The sequence below is a fragment of the Scleropages formosus genome, chromosome 21 (genome assembly GCF_900964775.1).
Source record: "Scleropages formosus chromosome 21, fSclFor1.1, whole genome shotgun sequence".
Classification (NCBI taxonomy): domain Eukaryota; kingdom Metazoa; phylum Chordata; class Actinopteri; order Osteoglossiformes; family Osteoglossidae; genus Scleropages; species Scleropages formosus.
In genome coordinates, this window is record NC_041826.1 from 17,526,017 (window position 1) to 17,544,938 (window position 18,922).

Below are 18,922 nucleotides of genomic sequence, written 5' to 3' on the forward strand. Positions count from 1 at the left end.
TTGCGCCCTGTGTTGCCGGGTTAGGCTCCGGTTTGCCGCGACCCCGCTTGGGACAAGCGGTTTCAACCAGTGTGTGTATATGCACGAAAGCAAGTACGAAAACCAAAAGGCCCTCCCTACCCTGAACGCACATAAGTGCGTGTGCTCCATTACCGCACTCGTAGATTCAGCAAGATATCACAGCACCATTTCTATTGTCTGACAGCTCTTTGCACGTCTGGAAGCTAATGCTGAGATGCCTCCTGCCAACATAGTCCCTTCACTGTTAGAGCTCAGCCAGGTTCTTCATATGAGGTGGGACAGTTTGGACCAAGCCATTCACAACACAGCTCCCAGGGAGCTTTGGGGCGACTCCACTCACAATGAGACTGCACCTTGTCGTGGTGTGATGGCTTGTGCGCCTCCGTGACCTAATGAGCTATACAGGTTGGTCCTTTTGGGCCTGCAGATCAATCATACCTGGAAGGTCAAAGGGTAGAGGCTAGACAAAGTCCAGTCTCCTGTCTATGCTCAGGCAACCTGACAGTATCGAGCCCACACACTCATTCACCCATGATTAACTCCACTATGTTCGTGACCCATTGTTAACATGATGCTGGAAACGATTCATCACGGTGCTTTATTTTTCTTTTGGTATCTACGCATTTGTACCCGAGACCCATGTGTCCTCGTGGGGTGGGGGAGTTGCAAAGGTCTTGCTTCAAATGCCTTCCAGCACTGGCAGCAGAGGGCTCTTCCAGACTTGTGACTCATTTATTAGTAATGGCTGTCAAAGGCCTGTCTGGTGTTCTGAATGACTTTTAATGTATTCCCAGACTGTGGTAAAAATTAGTAGTAAAACAGAACAACAATCAATAGAGTAATCTACAAAGGCTGCTCATGTGTAGTGACCCGGAAAAGAATGTGCAAGATGTGTCTGGGTGATCATCTAATCCTGGGTACTGTGACCCCCCCCCCCCCCCCAGGGTACACTGTTTGGTGGTTTTTTTTTGTTTTTTTTTAAAAAAAAAAAAAAAAAAAGGGATGTCACCCTGTAAAATACCCATGATGCAACTCACATGCAGTACTGTGGCTTAGAAATACTCAAGGATCTTCCCTTCTTGGTGTGTGACCAGTTCGGTGTACCACAGCAAAACTAAATGGTATTGCCTTTGAAAAGTGTGAATTCCTCACGGTCACTTGTCAAAGCACGGCGATGGGAGGCGTTATTCCGTCTCAGTGGAGAACAAGCTGGTTTTTTGTTTTGCTTTGCTTTGCTGTTCTTTGGTCTTCCTAATCAATAAGCTAATGAAATTTGTCTCTGTACATTCAGTGCTTCTAGCTTTTCACATCCCATTTGCTATATTGTAAATTGTATTGTTATATTTGAGGCATTCACCCTTTGGTGTTTACAGGAAATGGTATACAGGACATCCTGATTACCTTGTTTTCAACATTGCTGGTTTCCTCAGCTGCCCGAAACACAAGTCCAGAATAATTCCCAGGTGAAATGGAAAGGAAACTGGGAGTACGCCACTGAGAATTGTCTTGTGACCTCCAGACACGAGGCCACCATTTGCTGTAGATGAACTGACTTTCCCTTCTTTTGCCTGTGTGGCCCAAGACATGGGTCTAGAGCGAGAGGTGGTTCGGCAGCAGGACGAGACACTCCCTGGATCATTCTGTCCTGGAGCAGAGCGTCCCTCATGCTTTGCAATGGGATTTAGTTTTGGGTCTTTCCAGCTGTCATGTTCCAGTTTCCCAGCCACTGTGCAGATGTTTCAAGGCTGAGGTGACAGTTTATCACATAGTCAGCAAGGTGTGATGTCAAAACACTAGTCGCAGTGCTCCTGGGAAGGGGGAAAAAAAAAAAGTGGAGCTCCACAACTTCCAACACTAGTCTTTGATCTGATTGACTGCCCAAAACCCCATCCATCCTCTGTGCTGCTTCTCAGTGTCCAGAGGAACAGGGAGGTGGTGAATGTTTCTCAGAACTGCTAACTAATGTGGGCTTGGACTCAACGGAATTCTAGGGTTCAGCCCAGGATCCACTGCAGTGAACTGAAGTCTGAATGGGGCACAAAGGAGAATAGGCCTGAAGTGGGCAATGCGGATGCAGAGCCAGCTGTAACTCCACCCCGTTCACTAACCGCTTTCTGCTCAACAAACCCCTGATGTTTTTGATTTGCTCATATCAGCTTACCTCAGCGGAAGGTTTAGTGGCCCACTAAGTGGGAAGCATGCCTCACACCACCAGTCCCCCCCCCCTCCTGCTGTGGCCTCATGTAGTCAGGCCTGATTAGTTTATGACCTTCATGTTTCACTGGCTGCCTAGGATTTTGTAGCGTGGAGATGCTTGCTTGGCCGATACCTCCTTGTAGCTCTGGAGAACCAGCAAGATTGTTGAAAGTTGACGGCTTCTCGGTAGCATCATAGTTTAGTGGGATGCTGCTCCAGGTTGTGTCCTGAGTTCTTGTAATATCACTGTGGCATTTAGCAATGCAGTATTACAGGAATGGTCTTTTGGTGCCAAGTGTATGGTGGGGTTCACCTTGGAAATATCAAAAATCGCATAGCTGAAGTCTGGAAAAGCCTTGTGGGGAGAGACGGAGATTTCCTGTCGGTGTCAGCAGAGATCTGTAAAGCTTATAGCCTTGGAAAGAAAACATAACCTGGTGAAAAGTCCCTCTCCCCCCTTGTCCATCAAGACTCTGTCAAAGCTCAGCCTTGACGTAGCTTGTTGGGACTGCGCTCCATGGACGAGAGGGCATTTATTAAACTCAGCTGTAAAACCCTTTACTCGCTCGTTCCGGGGCTTCCTGGGGGGACTTGAGAACAAAGTGGTCTCTCAGAGCAGATAGGAATGGTGGGGGTGGGGTTTAGGGTCAAAGAGTGGGTGGTGTTGAGCTTGCCATGGAATCGTTTTAAAGCCATCACACAGCTCATAGTGTCTTTACTCGGGCTGGCATGGTTGATGACGATGTGAGGAGATGCACTCTGAAGAAGTTGTGTCCCTGTCCCTGGAGATGGTGATAACGGTTATGCCATCTGTCGTTCTGGGATGGCTGAAAGCTGCCTTCTGCAACACATACACAAGTCAGGAGAAGCGTAACTTGTCACTGTCACATGTGGACACAAGATCAAGAAGATTTATCTTACTAGATAATCGAAGAGCTGTATGATGACCACATGATGAAAGGTCAGCAGATGTCTTGGGTTTTTTTTATCACTCTTGTACTTTTACTGTCCTTCTAATGATAGTCAGAAGGTTTAAGAAAGAGAACACTAGAAAATTGTATACAATTTTTTTAAATTATGTTGCCACAGACACTATCTACTTAGAAACCACTCGACCAGGGTCCTTTCAGTATTGCTTCCGCAATGCAATGCCCTGGGATGTTCAAGGCGATGCTGTGAAGTGGTAACATGTTGGCTAAGATCCTGAAAGCGTGTGGAGGATGTGGGTCCAGCAGTAGCTCCTGGTTTCACTTTTATTTTGTGTTTTTCCCTTAACTTTTATTTGGCCAGTGTACGTTTCCAAATATACACTGTATATGTGTATGGACTGTAATTGTATTTCTCTAAGTGATTTTTAAATATTTCTGTGATCCCTTTATCAGAGGCTTCTCAACATTAATTGCTATATTTACAGTCTTTATGAAATGAGACAAGGTACATAAGGAATGCCAACTGGCATCTCTGGCAGCGTTCTACAAAAGACCTCCACATATTAGCTGCTACTTGGTTTTTTTTTTTTTTTCTTCTTTCCTCTTTTCAGTCAATATTCCATTGTGTAGGCCAGTTAGACTCGAGCAGAGCTATCAGGATTTCTTGATGATCTTCCATTAGCCATTGATGAGGATGAATGATCAGCACATTTATTTTGGCAATGAAGCAACTGCTACTTAGTGTGACGTCGCCTGCAGCCACATAAGTGCCATCAACCAGGAGGTTTGAGTCCAGAGTGTGTAGCAGTGTGCCCATCAGTATAAATTGGTCTGTTCAGACTGCTGTCATGTTGGCGGTGCCGTTATTGTTGGCAACATAGGCACGTGACTGAATTTGAATGTTGTCGAACTTTGAACGTTTTTAGCAGATCTGAAATCTGTCAAATATATCGATGCATTTTTGGGGGGGATGTAGTTAAAGCAACGCAACTCGTAAGCTTTCTTTTATACGTACAGTATGTGTTGCTGTCCAAGTCTAGGCGCACTAGAGACAGACTGAATGGTGATTGCACTGTACTACAGTATAGTACTGCATGTGCTCCACTATACACCTTTATATGTGAATTGCCACTCAATGATTTGTGCATATATTTGCATATCCATTACATAGTGAAATGCACTAGACCTACTTTGTAAGACTTTGCATACCATGTATGCCATTGTGGTCTGGCATAGCGTAAGATGGCTTGTGTAAGTTCACATAAATGTAGCTTGTTTTGAGCTGTTAAGTGGAAATCCTCATGCTTAAATAAATTAACGTTTGGTTCATGGTCAAATTCAATACTAGTAAGACAATGTTTAGCCGAAAAGGAAAATTACTCCTGTGTGTAAAGTTGAAACTAAAACAAATTTCCTTTCATCTTTAAATTGACATGTGCATGCAGATTAGTAAAAACGATACTTTCCGTTTTAATCTTCGGTGAAAACCGCATCCGCATTCGACGGATGCGGGTTTTGATCAGCTCCGTCACATCCCTACCGGCGAGTCTTGCGTCGTGGCACGTCAGCCGTCGTTCCCTGGAGACAAAAAGATGGCCTCGGTCCCTACGAAACACTGCAGGCCATCATCTCAGAACATCTGCCTCATCGGCGCTCCTTCCGAATACGTACAGTAACTCTTTCCCCAGCCCGCGTGATCTGATGTCTTCATTTGAAGCCTGTCTGAGGTGAAAGGAGAAAGTAAAATGATTCATAATTGGAGTGAAAAGGCGGCTATTTATTTATTTATTTAAGCCAGTCTGTTTTTCTTGTTCTCAACACAAAGGAACTTTGGCTCAGAATTGTTGCGAGGCCTTGTCCCTTCACATATTGCTGGACGGAGCGAAGCACTGAGACGTGAAAATGCTTCTTAATGACGCAAAAGGCTTCGCCATTACTCGAAATTAAGAGGATTTCGGCAAGATGTTAAAAACTCGTCAAACGTGCGGAATGGCGCTGGGAAGGCTGCGGTCGGTGCGCGTCTGTCTGAACAACGTTATCCTGTCCCCGCTCAGCCGGCAGCGTGTGTCGGCACAAATAGAGGTGCTTAGCGAACCCGTTCCCTGTCAAAACCCATAACTGTTACTACCCGCGCCGGCAGACAGTCGGTTCCCAGATTTCGCTCCTCATAAATTGTGATTGAGCGATTGATGAAACTGTTTCCATACAAGCAGCCCCCCTCATCTGAAGGTGGAGACATGGCTTGACAGCCTGGGGCACAAGGATTTATTTTAGTGACAGGGAACAGGAGGGGAAAAAGACACGTGTTGTTCTTTGGTCTTCGTACAAAGTCTCGTCGTTTCGCCGTTTCTGACATCTGTCTTAGGTGACAGATGCAGATGTTGATTTATCTAGATGAGAAATGGCACAGAAAGCAGAAAAACGGAATGTCTTTTCTAAGGAGAGTGAGAGATGAGGGCAATATGAGTGTGTTCTCGAGGCACTGGGGTGTATATGACACGTGAAGCTGGTTGACTGACGGGGCTAATGTTGCACACGAGAACCAAATGGGGAGCCAGATGCTGTGCCAGCCCACATAACTAATTGTGTTGCCATCAGTCAAGTCCACGATGTAGATGAGCGGGAGTGGGTAGTAGAACCGCTCTTCAGCGTCTCTGTATATTCGGTGCTGGTAGTGCAGTGGTGAGAGCTGCTGCCTTTGGACCTAAAGGTTGCAGGTTCGACTCTCGCCTCCAGCTATAGTACCCTTGAGCAAGGTACTTATCCCAAATTGCTCCAGTACTGAATGTACTGAATAAATGTAAATGTGTGCCCTGCAAGGACTGCCAGTAGACACTGGGTTGGATTGCGACCTGGTTCGTGTCCATGGTCTGTGTTGGCGGGACCTTGCGAGGTTTCTGCACTCTGTCAACTTCGAATAGCAGGTGGGGGCAAAAGAAAGGGAGAGTCGCAGGGCGGAGAAAACAGGGGTTTGCGGTGAGGCTGGAAAAGAAAAGCGCACGCATGCAGGGTAGGAAGACGGACGCGTACACGCACGTGCGGCCGCGCCCAGAAGACACGCCCCGAAGAGGCGCGCTCTCAAGCGCGGCACTTGTGGTGGGTTGGCAATCCATCATCGCTGTCAGCGGCTTCACGCCGCAGCAGTTCCAAAGGTCAAGGGCCGGAGAGTTGAAGCGACGGCGAGCGCAACTCTCGTGGAGCGGCGAGGAGCGTACGCGCGAGATCCTTCGAGTCGGACTGCGCCTGTATGAGGGCGCCGTGGACGTTACGACTAGTCCTGATTAGATGAGACCGAAAGCTCTGAGCTCAGAGCAGCACGAGACTTCCTGCTGTGTTCTTTTGATTGTGCCTGTCGATGTTCACCTCCACAGGAAGTGGCATCTCTCAGTAGGGGACAGAGGAAGTGCGTGTGCGCGTTTGCAAGCCACCGCTGTGTCTCCGAGGCTCAATCAATACAACAGGAATAACGATTCCCTTGTTGAGGAGGAACGAGGAGTCTGACCTTTTCTTTATTTTATGTCTGTTTTATTTTGTTTGCAGAACCCCGTGACTTATAGATGGGAATTCCATGTTGTCGCCACTTCTGCTTGTAATTCCTTAATTATGCATTGTTGGTAGTTTTTCCCCCACAGAGGACTTCAGCGTGATCTCGTGACAGGTGGGCTCAATTGTCCCCACCATTGGTGCTCTTCCCCCTCGCCTTCTAGCTGCATAATGAGTCGTCTGAGCCGCTCATCATGAAATGGAGGTAAAATCCTTCATGATTTTTTCTTTTTTTTTTTTTTGGTTTGGCATGAAGGTCACATCTGAAACTGACGTCATGGTCAATTTGAGTTGATGTTGGCTGGCGGGACTCTTGAAGAACCGGTTCAGGTGAACCCATATAGACACACAGCTGTGAGGTTGGGTGTTGGAGTCCATGGCAATGGAACTCTGCTCTTTTCTGTGTGGAGCACCCCCCCCCCCACTCCGCTCTTTAGCTGCTGAGACTACCAATATTCTTTTCAAATGGAAAGTGCTGGGATGTCCTGTGTTTCTGTTAAATGTTTACTCCTGAAGTAGGAATCGGGGGGGGGGGGGGGAGATGTCAGTTGCTTATGCTGCTCACTTTCATTTCTCTATGGGAAATGGTAGCTCATTGTCACATTGCTGCGTCCTCCTTCCTCTTCGCTGCCACATGAATCAAATGAATTCTTCCCTATCGTAGTATATTCTTCTATCATGTCTATATATAGCTTTTTTTAATAAATTATTTTCATGAAAATACAGGTAGCAGCCTTATCCAGGGCTGTTGGTGACTGGGCAGTACCTGACGTCCTTGACGGAGCCATGTGTCCTGGGCAGTTCTCCTCCCTCCCCGTTCCGGTTGTAGGGTCTGGGCGGTACGAGAGCAACGCGCACGGCTGCGTTTTCGCTAGGCCTTGCACCAAGGCCCTATTTCAAGGGAAGTAGAGGAAGGCTTTCCAGTTTATGATTATGGTGATGGGATGTTATCGCCTATGTCGCCTCACCCTGTGCTTAAGCACTCTACAGTATTTTATATTTTCATTCATGAGGGCATGAAGTTCATCACCGTTACTCCAGCTCTGATTAATGTCAAAACATTTGCGCTTTGGTTTGCGGACTCGCGTAACAAAGGGGGACGGTTGAGAGCTTTCGCTTTTTTCCCCCCTCTGAAATTATCACATACCAGTGACTATTTTAAGAGGAGTTTGGGGAGTTGGATTTTCAGACTATAATTTAATGGTTTTCTGACATCTGTGATTGACAAGTGGTCCACATGAGCAAAGCTTCTAGGTATGTGTGTGTGTGTGTGTGTGTGTGTGTGTGTGTGTGGAGGAGGGGTTGTGCGGGTCTATTTGGGAGGCGTAGTACGACTGCACTCGCTGTGATTGCATGTGCATTGAGAGTAAATATAGTCAGCAAGACGGACACAACAGCAAGCTTTGCCAGAGCCAGTGGATTAAAATCTCCTGCTGACCAATGAAATAATAAGCAGTTATGTCCGCTTTTTTTTCCCCCTCTTAGGGTGTGGACTTTAAAAATGGACACATCAGTGCCCGTGTCGCTTCTGTGGTGCTTTTATTAGGGTGTTTTGTCTGAAAATGTAAGGAGTGACACAAAGCTTTCTTGCCGGTGGAATACGCATCTGCAGGATGTAGTTATGACTCAGCTGGTCTTGCGTTTCTGTCTCTGTGTCCCACAGGTTGACTTCAGGCCAAATCATAGAAGCGGTGACACTGACAAGTTCTGACGGCATTCAGCGGCACCCCTGACATTGAATTCGAGCTGGAATACCTGGGGGACTGGTTACTGTGTGTGTCTACTGGGCAGTTTATTCTTAAAGGTGCTTTAGGGTTTAATAGAAGGACCGCTGGAGAACATTTAATCAATAACAGTGATTTGGCAACATGACAGCCTTCAGGAAGTTACGCTTTGTCACACACAACACAGCGCTGCTTGCTTTTAAGTTTAGATATACTTGCACCATCAGGAAAAAAAAAATTGTCTGCTTGGTGGCTTGTGTGTTGCTTAGTGTCATCTTGAATGCACTCCTCAGATACAGTGATGCCCTGGTGGATTTGGTTTTGCATCTTTTGGCAGCGCGTTAATCATCGGCTCGATTCTGTGGGCGCGAGGAACCGTCGTCGTGCCTCCACCCGTGCGAGTCCCTGAGAAGCGCCATGCTTCTCCCTTGGATTGGAGCAGCAAGTTTGGCGTGTGCCGTGCCAGCTGTAGACGGCACTCCCGGCTCAGCCCCCCCAGGGGTGACGTGACGGGAATCCAATTTCCTATGTACAGATGTAGCCTGGATCTGAGTCTTGCTTTCCAGCCCCAGCTATGCACTCTATAGCTATGCACTCTATAGAGCATTCAGTGTAGTAGTAAAGGGTGAGCCAGATTTGAGTTGCGCCAGGGGATGCAAGCATGAACATATACCCTTCCTACTTGTTTAACTTGTTAGAGCTATACATTCCTAAACCTTACCGTTTCGAAAGTCATGGGAGAATTTCCTTGGCAGCTGGACTCGCTCAAAACATCTCCTAAACAGCTAGGCTTGACGTCAGGATTTGGAAGTGTCCTCAACACCCTTTTTTTGTCTGTTCTGGGTGTTTCCCTGATGTTGAAACGGTTGAGAACTGACAGACACACAAAAGACTAATTGCTTCATATTCTGCAAGCAGAGCAGCTGTTTGATTATGTGTATGATAGAAATATAATTCAAATTATTTAGTCCTTCATTTTGCAGTTGTTGAGAATTTTGTCAGCTTTTGTCGCTTTGGAATTGTTGTATATGTTTTTGACCGGTATAGTATTCGTGGGTCTGTTCATTAAACACGTGTTGTTGAAACCCACTCGGAGGGACAGGAACTTTGTGTGACCTTGTGTTGTAACAGTTGAGGAAACGCCACCCCAGCCTCATCTGGCGCACGGTTGCCTTCCTTCACCTCCTATGTAGAAGAATGGCTGTTGCTGTCTTGGGGTCACTTGTTTTCTTCCAATGGCCTTGCTGTTGAAGGACAGTTTTCCTACTAATTGCTGTATTCCCACACACACAAAAGCTTGGAACTCCTGATGCTCAACGTGACTCCTCTGTTTAGTGGGAGGATGTCTGGTGAATAGGATGACTGAGGTATGTAACTTATTTATGCTCAGTGTACTTGACCTCAGCTGTTTTAAGGTAAGACTCTCTAACCTGTTTCAGCACTTTGCAGGACAAAAGCAAATTCAGTTAATATGCAGAGTGTTAATTACAGGGGTGTGAACTACAGTGTTGTGTGTGTGTGTGTGTGTGTGTGTGTGTGTGTGTGTTTAGGAAGTCCAGCCACTACCACCCCAAATTTGGTCACTGCTTGAACTCGATACTCCCCAGTGTGTCATAGTGCACCTGTCTGCGTACATTTTTTCATCTGTGGTTTGTACTTTTCACCAAGTTTGCACCTCTATACATGTGAGCCCAGTGTGCTGTGTGTACAGTCACTTTGACGCTACTGGTGGGATCATGGTTATTGACCTTGGCAGTGAAGGTATTGATTAGATTATGGATCCCAACCTCTCCAGCCAGCGATGAATGGAATTAGACAGCTGAGATGAACCAGTGACATCCATCAGTTGTTCCTCCGCTTGGAGGTGAGCAGCTATACCTGCCTCTGCTGGATGAGTTCTATGGGACAAATAAAGTGTTGAAAGAAGATGCTTCAGAAGAAATACTGGTCCTAAAAACTGTTAATCTTTTTTGTTAATTTCAGAATTGTACACTTCAGGAATAGAAAAACAGATTCCATGCATGTTCATCCACTCAGCTTCCTCAACTGCTGGTCCTTATGGTCCCTGGATTCTGGAGCCTGCCTTGGAATAACTGTGCACTCTAACCAGGGTGCCGGTCCATAACAGGGTATCCCCTCACACACAGCGGCACGCTCTGGACAATCTAGTCACCGATTGACCTGAACCGCGTCTTTTTTGCTGGGGGAGAAAATGAACATTCAAACCTACACCTGAACAGCCCTGGGGCTGTGAGGTGACAGCACTACCTGCTGCTCACCATGCTGCTTCCACGTAAATTGATTGAAATATGGAGAGTGACTTTAAGACCTCTTAGAATGGCTGTGTACGTGGGTTCGAGCATCCCGCTGAGCTGGAGAGTGTGACACTTGCAATAACATATTGATCCAGCATGCAAACAGGCAGAATGACAGCCTGTGCGGGGGGGTGCAGAAACTGACCTCTAGATACGTCACTATTACATTTGGTGTGGTACAGAATCACTTCGTCTCAAGGTAGGTGGCCAACAGGAAATGAAGCATCCTTGTGTCCCAGACATGGTATAGGCTGAACCTTCTGTCTCAGAGGCCTGTTTTTTTTTTTTTTTTTTTTCCCTCTCTCCACGCTTTTGTCCAAAGCAACGTACATCTCAGCAAAAGTACAAGTTATGCATTACATTAAGAGAAGGAGACATAGCTGCAGACATGAAAGTCTCAAGCAAACCTAGTTTGTTACCTACCACTTGCTGCGCGGAGGTTCATCGATCAAGTAGGTGTATAAAACACAGGATAGACAAATCCCGATACCCTCCCACCATTTTTTATTTTTAAATACACACACATTTTCTGAACCACTTATCCCATATGGGGTCGCGGGGCGTAAGGCCGGAGGGGAGGGGAGACACCCAGGATGGGATGCCAGTCCGCCACAAGGCACCCCAAGCGGGACTTGAACTCCAGACCCACCAGAGAGGAGGATCCAGTCCAACCCACTGCGCCACCGTGCCCCCATCCTATTTTTAAATATTATACACAAATAAGTACAATGCTAGAGTAGTGGCTGAATAAAGGTTGTATCTGGGGATGCTTATGGCGTTACGATGTGTGAACAGTTACACTGTGAATGAGCTGGAGAGATCTTGGGCGAAGTGGATCTGGAAAAGGTGAGTTTTCAGACCCTTCTTGAATATAGACAGTGTTTCCACAGTTTTGAGCGACGGGAAGGTCATTCCACCAGAACCGAGAACCTCCGAGCTTTACCTTTCGTGCGCAGGACCACCAAGCCAGCAAAAGTAGACGAGTGAAGGGGCCTGGCTGGGGTGTAGCGGTTGATCAAGTCTTGTAAATAGCTGGCAGCAGTTCTATTGATGCGTTTGTACACAGTAACCAGGGTTTTGAATTTGATTTGGGACCTGTTGACCAGCCCTGTGGGCTCTGTGTGCGTTGGGTGATTATGCTCATTGTAGCCACTATCTGCAAAGTCTCCTTTCATATTCTGCAATCATTATGTATTTGAAAATTTTTCTAGATGCATCTTTTGCTTAAGTAATATAGGAGATTTTCTCCAATGCAAGCTTCACAGATTGTAGTTGTGAAGCTTTGGAAACCAACTCCAGCACTTCGCAACCTTGCTATAAGAGTGTTCTCCGGAGCAGGTGTTCTTAGCCCTTTGACAGCTGTGGAGCAATTTAAGAATCTCATAAAAACTAAGAACCCTCTCAGAAGAATGTCCATAAAATAAATAAATTCAGTCCAATATTTTCTCCTTATTTCACTGACATCAGATTAAGTACTCGCAGAATGTCAGTGTCATAGATGTAAATGTAATGTCGATAGTAACTATTTTCACGCTTTAGTCATTTAGCTGATACCTTTCTCCCAAACGACTCCCTGTATTAAGCTACCCATTTACCCATTAATACAGCTGGATCATTTTACTTTAAAAATTTAGCGTGAGTACCCTGCTCAAAGGTACTACAGAAGTAGGCGAGAGTCAAACCAACAACCTTTGGATCTAAAGGCAGCAGCTGTAACATTTACTTTCTCTTTTCTCCAAAGTGACTTACAAGGTTAATCTACCGACTATTTACCCATTTATACAGCTGGGTTATTTAACTGGAACAATTGAGGGTAAGTACCTTGCTCAAGGGTACTACAGCTGGAGGTGAGGTCAAACCTGGACCTTCGGGTCCAATGGCAGCTGTTCTAACCATTATGCTATCAGCTCTCGCTACCGGAGCTTTTAATTTAGTGTTTATTTCGAAGCAAGACTGGGCTTCGACCCCCACCATATCCACGGAGCCCAGGTTTAGAACCCCTGCTTTTTTGCTACCGTGTAAAGCCTTCAGAAACGGCCACTTAAGGCACTGCCCTTCCTCTGGCATAGCTGCCGAGGCACAGGGGACGGGAGCCACGTGCGCATGGCCGCGAACGGCAGTAGGGAGTGCCTGCTTGATGTCTCTGTTCTGCCCTGCCAGGTTGGACAAGGAGTTCTGGCACAGCATGGCTTCTTGTGCCTCTCAGTGCTGGGTGAGGGTGGTGGTGGGGGGGCAATAAAAAATGTCTGAGCAGATTTCCACTCCAGCACACTAAGCCCTCCTGCTGTGCCGTTGTTCTCACGGCACACATTCGGAGGAGCTCCGCTGTCTCGGTCTGAAAGGAGGAAATAAGACGATTCCTCATGACTGTGTCAGGATTTTAAATCCCAGAAACCACACTGGAGGATGAACCACTGGCAAGGTCATCATACAAAGAAGTGGTGCAATTTAAAAAGGAAAAAATGCTGATGCTAATAAGCAACAAGTCCTTCCATATGGTACGTGAAACTGACCTCAATATCTCCAGATTGGCCGATGGGCCCGTCTCATCCTATGGTCTTTCTCCTGGCTCGATGGAGCTGAACTTGTCCAATTTTGGCCTTCAGGAGTTTTTGCGGGGCGGCACGTGTTTCCGACTCGTGAGATCCGGCACCGATGCGTTGTGTGGAAACCGTGCTCTGCTCTTTGAGAATCGGTGTGCTGCAGTCCAGTATCGACATACTACGCTTGGGTAATCGTGCTGTTGAAAGCACGAGCAGGTGATGCAGGAGAACAGCAGGAAACGATGGACAATCATCAGTACTGATGTGCTGAAGTTCTCGGAGGCGCGGATCCCGTTAGACCGTCTACACCGCGCAGCGTTGTCGCCCACAGGTGTGCTGGATGAGTCGAGTGTCTGCGAGCGTCTGAGACGGTACATTGGGGCTATTTTTAGCCTGCGTGTGCGCTAGCGACGTGTCTGCGCAAGACCCTGCGGGATAGAGGCTATAAATCCTGTCTGTAGAGCCCAGCTCCGCACGGTTATGGGAAGAGAAAGTAAACGGCCGTAAAGAAAGAACGTGTTTATGATGGCTGCGCGCTGTCGAATGTCTGGCATCACGAGCGCGATTTACAGGACGCCCAGGAGCTGGCCATTCTTTGCTTAAGTACTCTGTACGCCCCAGAGGTACGGACAGACCGTGGTGTGCCTGTATATATATCTCAAACTGGGCCCATCAGAGCTGAGTATGCTTTTGGTGTCGGGACGGTTTTTTTGTTTACGTGGTTCTGTTTTATTTGGAGTTTCACGCCACGCGCCTTCGCCCGTTTAGTGTTTCAGAGCGAGCGTTTCGCCCGATTAGGGTCTCTAAGGGTTCTCCAACAAAGGCAGTGACACTGGAGGAGTTCTTCCTCTCAAACCTAGAGATGTGGGTGATGGATGGGCCAGCATGTGGCGTAGCGGTTAGGGCTGTTGCCTCTCGACTCGGATCTCGCAGGTTCGAATGGCGCCTCCTGCTCTTGCTCCCTTGAGCAGGGTACCTGTCAAATTGCTCCAGTAAAAACTGCCCTACTATATAAATGGGTAAATTGTTGTAAATTGCTTTAGAGAAAAGCATCAGCTAAATGAATGTAAATTGATTAATGGGTATGCTGTCTATCCCCTCCTGTTTTTGCCTCCGTAGGGAGGTCCTCTCAAGGCTGTTAACTAACCCCAAAAAAAAGTACCGGTTCTGCCATAATTGTCCCACAAGAGGTGTAGGGATCTGAAATGACAAACTCGTCCCCCACCCCACAAGTGTAGCGGTCCCTGGTTTTCATAATGCGCTTTGTTTACCGGAATGAATGTGAGATTGAATCCGACGGCGTGAACCCGGAAAGACCCATTCCTGCCTATTGTGTGCCCTAAGCTCCCGGTTCACTCCATCGCATTCACCGAGCCGCGGTCCAGCCAGCGGAGGGTTAACTTCATCCAGCGTGAGGTAATAAAAGCGGCGCTTGGTTAGGTTATGCCTCTCCTGGGGAATGGCGATATAATTTTCCTTTACAAGCCCCCGGGAGGCAGACGTGCTCCGAACAGTGTGTGTGTGTGTGAGTGTGAAGGCACGCTTTGATAAATACATTGGTCTAAATTTTGGACACGGGCCGTGGCGCACGTCTCGAGGTGCCGGAGGAGTCTTTACTGCGATGTGTACAAACAAATCACGTCACGTACCGTTATTAGTAGAGGCACGCAGGTCCCTGTCGTAATGTGTAGTGCATGACATTGGTGCAAACGTCTGCCCCTCAAATCCTCCCCAAGAGTTGTCCTCAAACCCATAGCAGCATGGGCTTTTGCTGTATAGAATAGCTCCATTTAAACCCTCTAATTTCACACAAGCGCTTAAAAAAAAAAAAAAAAAACCACTGCTTCCAGGCTGTGTGTATTATTATCCGTACACTCGCGCTGGTGTGTTTTGCGGTGGGGAACTGCTGGAATACGCTGTAAAATGCAGCGACTTGATAAACGGTTTGCTTTGGGAAGTGATATCAAGCTGTTCGAGTTATTTAGTTGCTAGTTTAGTATCATCGTCTAGGATCATTAAGCCGTTTCTAGCCGTGAACAGAACTAAAGGGAGTAATTGAACAGGAGCGTACAGTGTCGCGATGATGCTGCATCATCGTTCAGGGCCATTTGGTGAGGAATCAAAGCTGCTGGCTTTTGCTCTTATACCCTTCACGCTTAATCATTTAGCTGAAGCTTTTCTCCCAAGCAACTTAGTGTTAAGCTACTTATGACTATTTACCCATTTATACAGTTGGGTAATTTTACTGGAGCAATTTCACGGTAAGTACCTTGCTGCTACAGCTACAGGTGGGATTCAAATCTGCAACCTTGTTAAAACAATTCGCTTAGCGGACGCTTTTCTCCAAAGCGACGTACATCTGAGAATACAATTTGTGAATTGCATTAGGAGAAAGACGTAGGTGCAGACGTGCGATTCCTAAGCAAACGGTTTCTTTCCACTTTATGAACCGATGTTCATGGCACGAGTAGGTACGTAAAACTCAGGATAGGTGACTCCTGATCACCTTCCTATAATTTTTTTTTAAAGGTACACAAACATTTACGTACAATACAGGAGTAGTTGTAGAAGTAAAGGCATGATCATAAATTTAGTCCAAGTTTTTGGTCCAAATACAGTCGCTTTAACCACTAGACTAGCAGGTACCCTTAGAGAGAAGCTTTCTTCATTACTCTGCCTATCTGTTGAATTGTATAATAAAAAAATGTGCCCTTCAAAATGTCTTTGTTTCTCAACAGCTAAATATTTTGTAGGAACACTTGTTGCCTTTAACTCTGTTTCTGTATTTGAGGAGCGTATTTGCACCCCGTTCATTAGTCTACTATGTCAGCGGTTTCTCAGAGACCCATTGATCACCTCCTGGCCTCCATGGGTTGCCAGAACTTCATTGATTCCCTGGAATCTGATTGGCACGGGTCTTCGGTCAGTCTCTAATTTAAGATGCAGGTGGTGGGGAGGTCATTTCTGCTGTATGAACTGCTGGATGTTCCCGGGGATGTATGCGCAGGGCCTTTGTGGTTTCAAGAAGCTTCCTAGTTGCCATGTACACGTCCCTGTTTATAAAAAAAAAAAAAAAAAAAAGGTGCAGCATGGGCTGGGGAAGTGGGTTAAGGACCAGAGTTGTGGAATTGGCTACAAACTGCCTTGCATAGCTGCAAAGGTCCTCAACTGATGTGGAACCCTTTTTCATGTGTTTTGATTTATATAAAAAAGAAGCACAGACAAGAGGTTCTTAGGATGTGGAATGAGCTGCTGGGTTGTTTTACATTTACTCATTCAGCTGACGCTTTTCTCCAAAGCAACTTAGTGTTAAGGTTACAATTATTTACCCATTTATACAGCTGGGTAATTTTACTGGAACAATTTAGGGTAAGTACCTTGCTCAAGGGTACTACAGCCCGAGGTGGGGATCGAACCTGTGACCTTTGAATTCAAAGGCAACAGCTCTAACCACTACGCTACCAACTCTATTTTTCCTCTCCATCATAAGAGATGCCATAAAACAGATAACATGGATGATGTTCAAAGCAACTAGGTGATAACTGGGGGAGACAAATATTGTTGTCCTATCATTTGTGTGTTTGAACCGATTTGGTGACTTCCATTAACTTAGGATTCAGGTTACCCAATAATTAGAACACTGCACCATATACACCTTCCCTTTGTAATATGAGCTCAACAGCTTTGCAGCCTGATAGGCCTGAGACCTTGTTGTCCAAGAAGGCAGCGAAGAGACAGGCAAATGGCCCAGCATGCATTGTTGTGTTTCGAATCCAGCTGTATGAATGAGCACGATGTATGTTCTGTCATGGTCCTTCCATAATAGCTAAACAATAAAGATATTGGTTTAGTGCTGACCTGTTTCATTCTTTATTGCCTCTGATGCTTTGCTGGAGTTTCATATGATGTATTTGTATGTTGTTCTTCACCCTCTCTCTGACTTTTCTTCTTTCTACCATTTTCTATTCTTCCGTCATTCCGAGTTCAGTTATGAGTGTTGTTTTTTGGGCACAAAATTATATATCTTATATTGCCCAAGCAAAATTGTGAAAAACAGAATAACTGTGATGGGCAGTCGCGTTGTATTTCTTTACATAAGCAAGTGTTGGAAATGAAGTGGAGGCAGCAGGTAGCGTAGTGGTTAGAGCTGCTGCCCTTGGACCTTGGTACTTACCTTAAATTGCTCCGGTAGAATTACCTAGCTGTATAAATGGGTAAATAATTGTAAACAGATTAACACTAAGTCACTTTGGAGAAAAGCATCAGCTAAATGAATAAATGTAAGGTGAACAGCTGAAGTAATAGCTGAGTAATCACTCTTGCGTCCCCTGTTTTTCAGCTGTTCGACATGCTGTGTTACAAGCAGTTTTCCTCTGCGGACATGTAATCTTTGCTCACTTTGGATCTTCCTCTTTCTCATCCCCTGGGTAGGGTGTGGTGCGCCCACTTGGGGTTTGTGGTGAAGCAGCAGCCCAGCGAGGAAGCCTTGGGTGCTGGGGAACCAGCCGGTGCAGCCCTGCCCTCCTGGCACCAAATATAAAGTTACCCTTCCTTCGAACGCAAGAATTTCTGGGGAAAACCACGTTCCATTTATGGTACAATAGCAGCTTCCATCCTAGGAGTCACGTTGGTAATTTTTAATGCAGGGCCAGTACAGTAACCAATGTCCATCAAGCCCTCCAGAATCGTACAAGGTGGATGAGAAAGGTCCTAGTTTGCAGCGTGCGGAAGAGATGGAGTGACGTTTGCAGAAGAAGGAACCGCGTCAATAAAAAGAGCAGGGTGCGGAGCGTCTCTGCTGCTCGGGACACCTGTCCTGACATTGAGATATTCTGCCATGCAAAAAGAGCCAGGTTCAATAAATTGGTTTCGGGGACGTGTTGACGGCCATAGTTTGTGACAAGTGCGAATACGTTCGCTTTGGCTCCGTGGTGTGCTTGCGCTCAGCGGGGCAGGTCGACGGATCGCCGGGCAGATTTTCTGCTGACGCAAGCTGGACCGACTCCCATTAGCGGCCCCCTAATCGCTCTCCGGGCGCAGAGGGGAAAAACTGCCGCTCCTGCAGAAGTGTGGCGGATCTGCATACCGGCAGCACCGGGGAAATCATAACATAATGAAAACGGAAATTTATGCCGTTTTCTGGAAGCACTGTCAATGTGGGGGGCGCTGAGGGGGTTTTTTTTCTTGGGGGTGTGGGGCATCTGACTTTCAAACACAACGCTGCCTATGACTGTGGTCTGGAAACGCTGTTTGTGTAATTTTTACGCGAGACGGACATTTGGTCGTTACATTAGACTAATTGTAGCCTGCCAGCATCTCAGGACCACATCTGCCTACATGTACGTTTGACTTTAATGACAGAAGCTAAGCACTGATGCGGGAACATCTGTACCTCTCTGTGTGTTTGTATTGACTCAAGTTGACCTCCCCCGTCAGGACTAGTCCAAAGCCTTGTACATGTGACACACCTGTCCAGGTTTGTCGACTGGTGCTTGTAGCTGGGGGATTCCAGGACTGCGCAGTTCACTTTCAGAGCGTTTATCTGAAGGGATGTTCGGCAAATGCGGAAATCAAATTTTCCAGTAATGGCCATTGAGTACAAATGTTAAGAACAGAATTGTCAGCTAATAACGGTGCTCAGCAGATGAAGT

At 46.5% G+C, this 18,922-nt stretch overlaps 1 protein-coding gene across 3 annotated transcripts in view; it reads left to right on the forward strand.

Annotated features, from left to right (window-relative positions):
- Window positions 1-18,922, forward strand: part of chst11 (carbohydrate (chondroitin 4) sulfotransferase 11) — a 62,966-nt gene that overhangs the window by 3,194 nt on the left and 40,850 nt on the right. Inside the window, exon 1 of one of the 3 annotated variants that reach the window (XM_018729754.2) lies at window positions 6,565-6,894. The exons of the other annotated variants lie outside the window; for them this stretch is intronic. The gene's annotated coding sequence lies outside the window, so the exon portion shown is untranslated. Of the gene's footprint in view, window positions 1-6,564; window positions 6,895-18,922 lie in introns of those variants that run through there. 3 annotated transcript variants of the gene reach the window in all.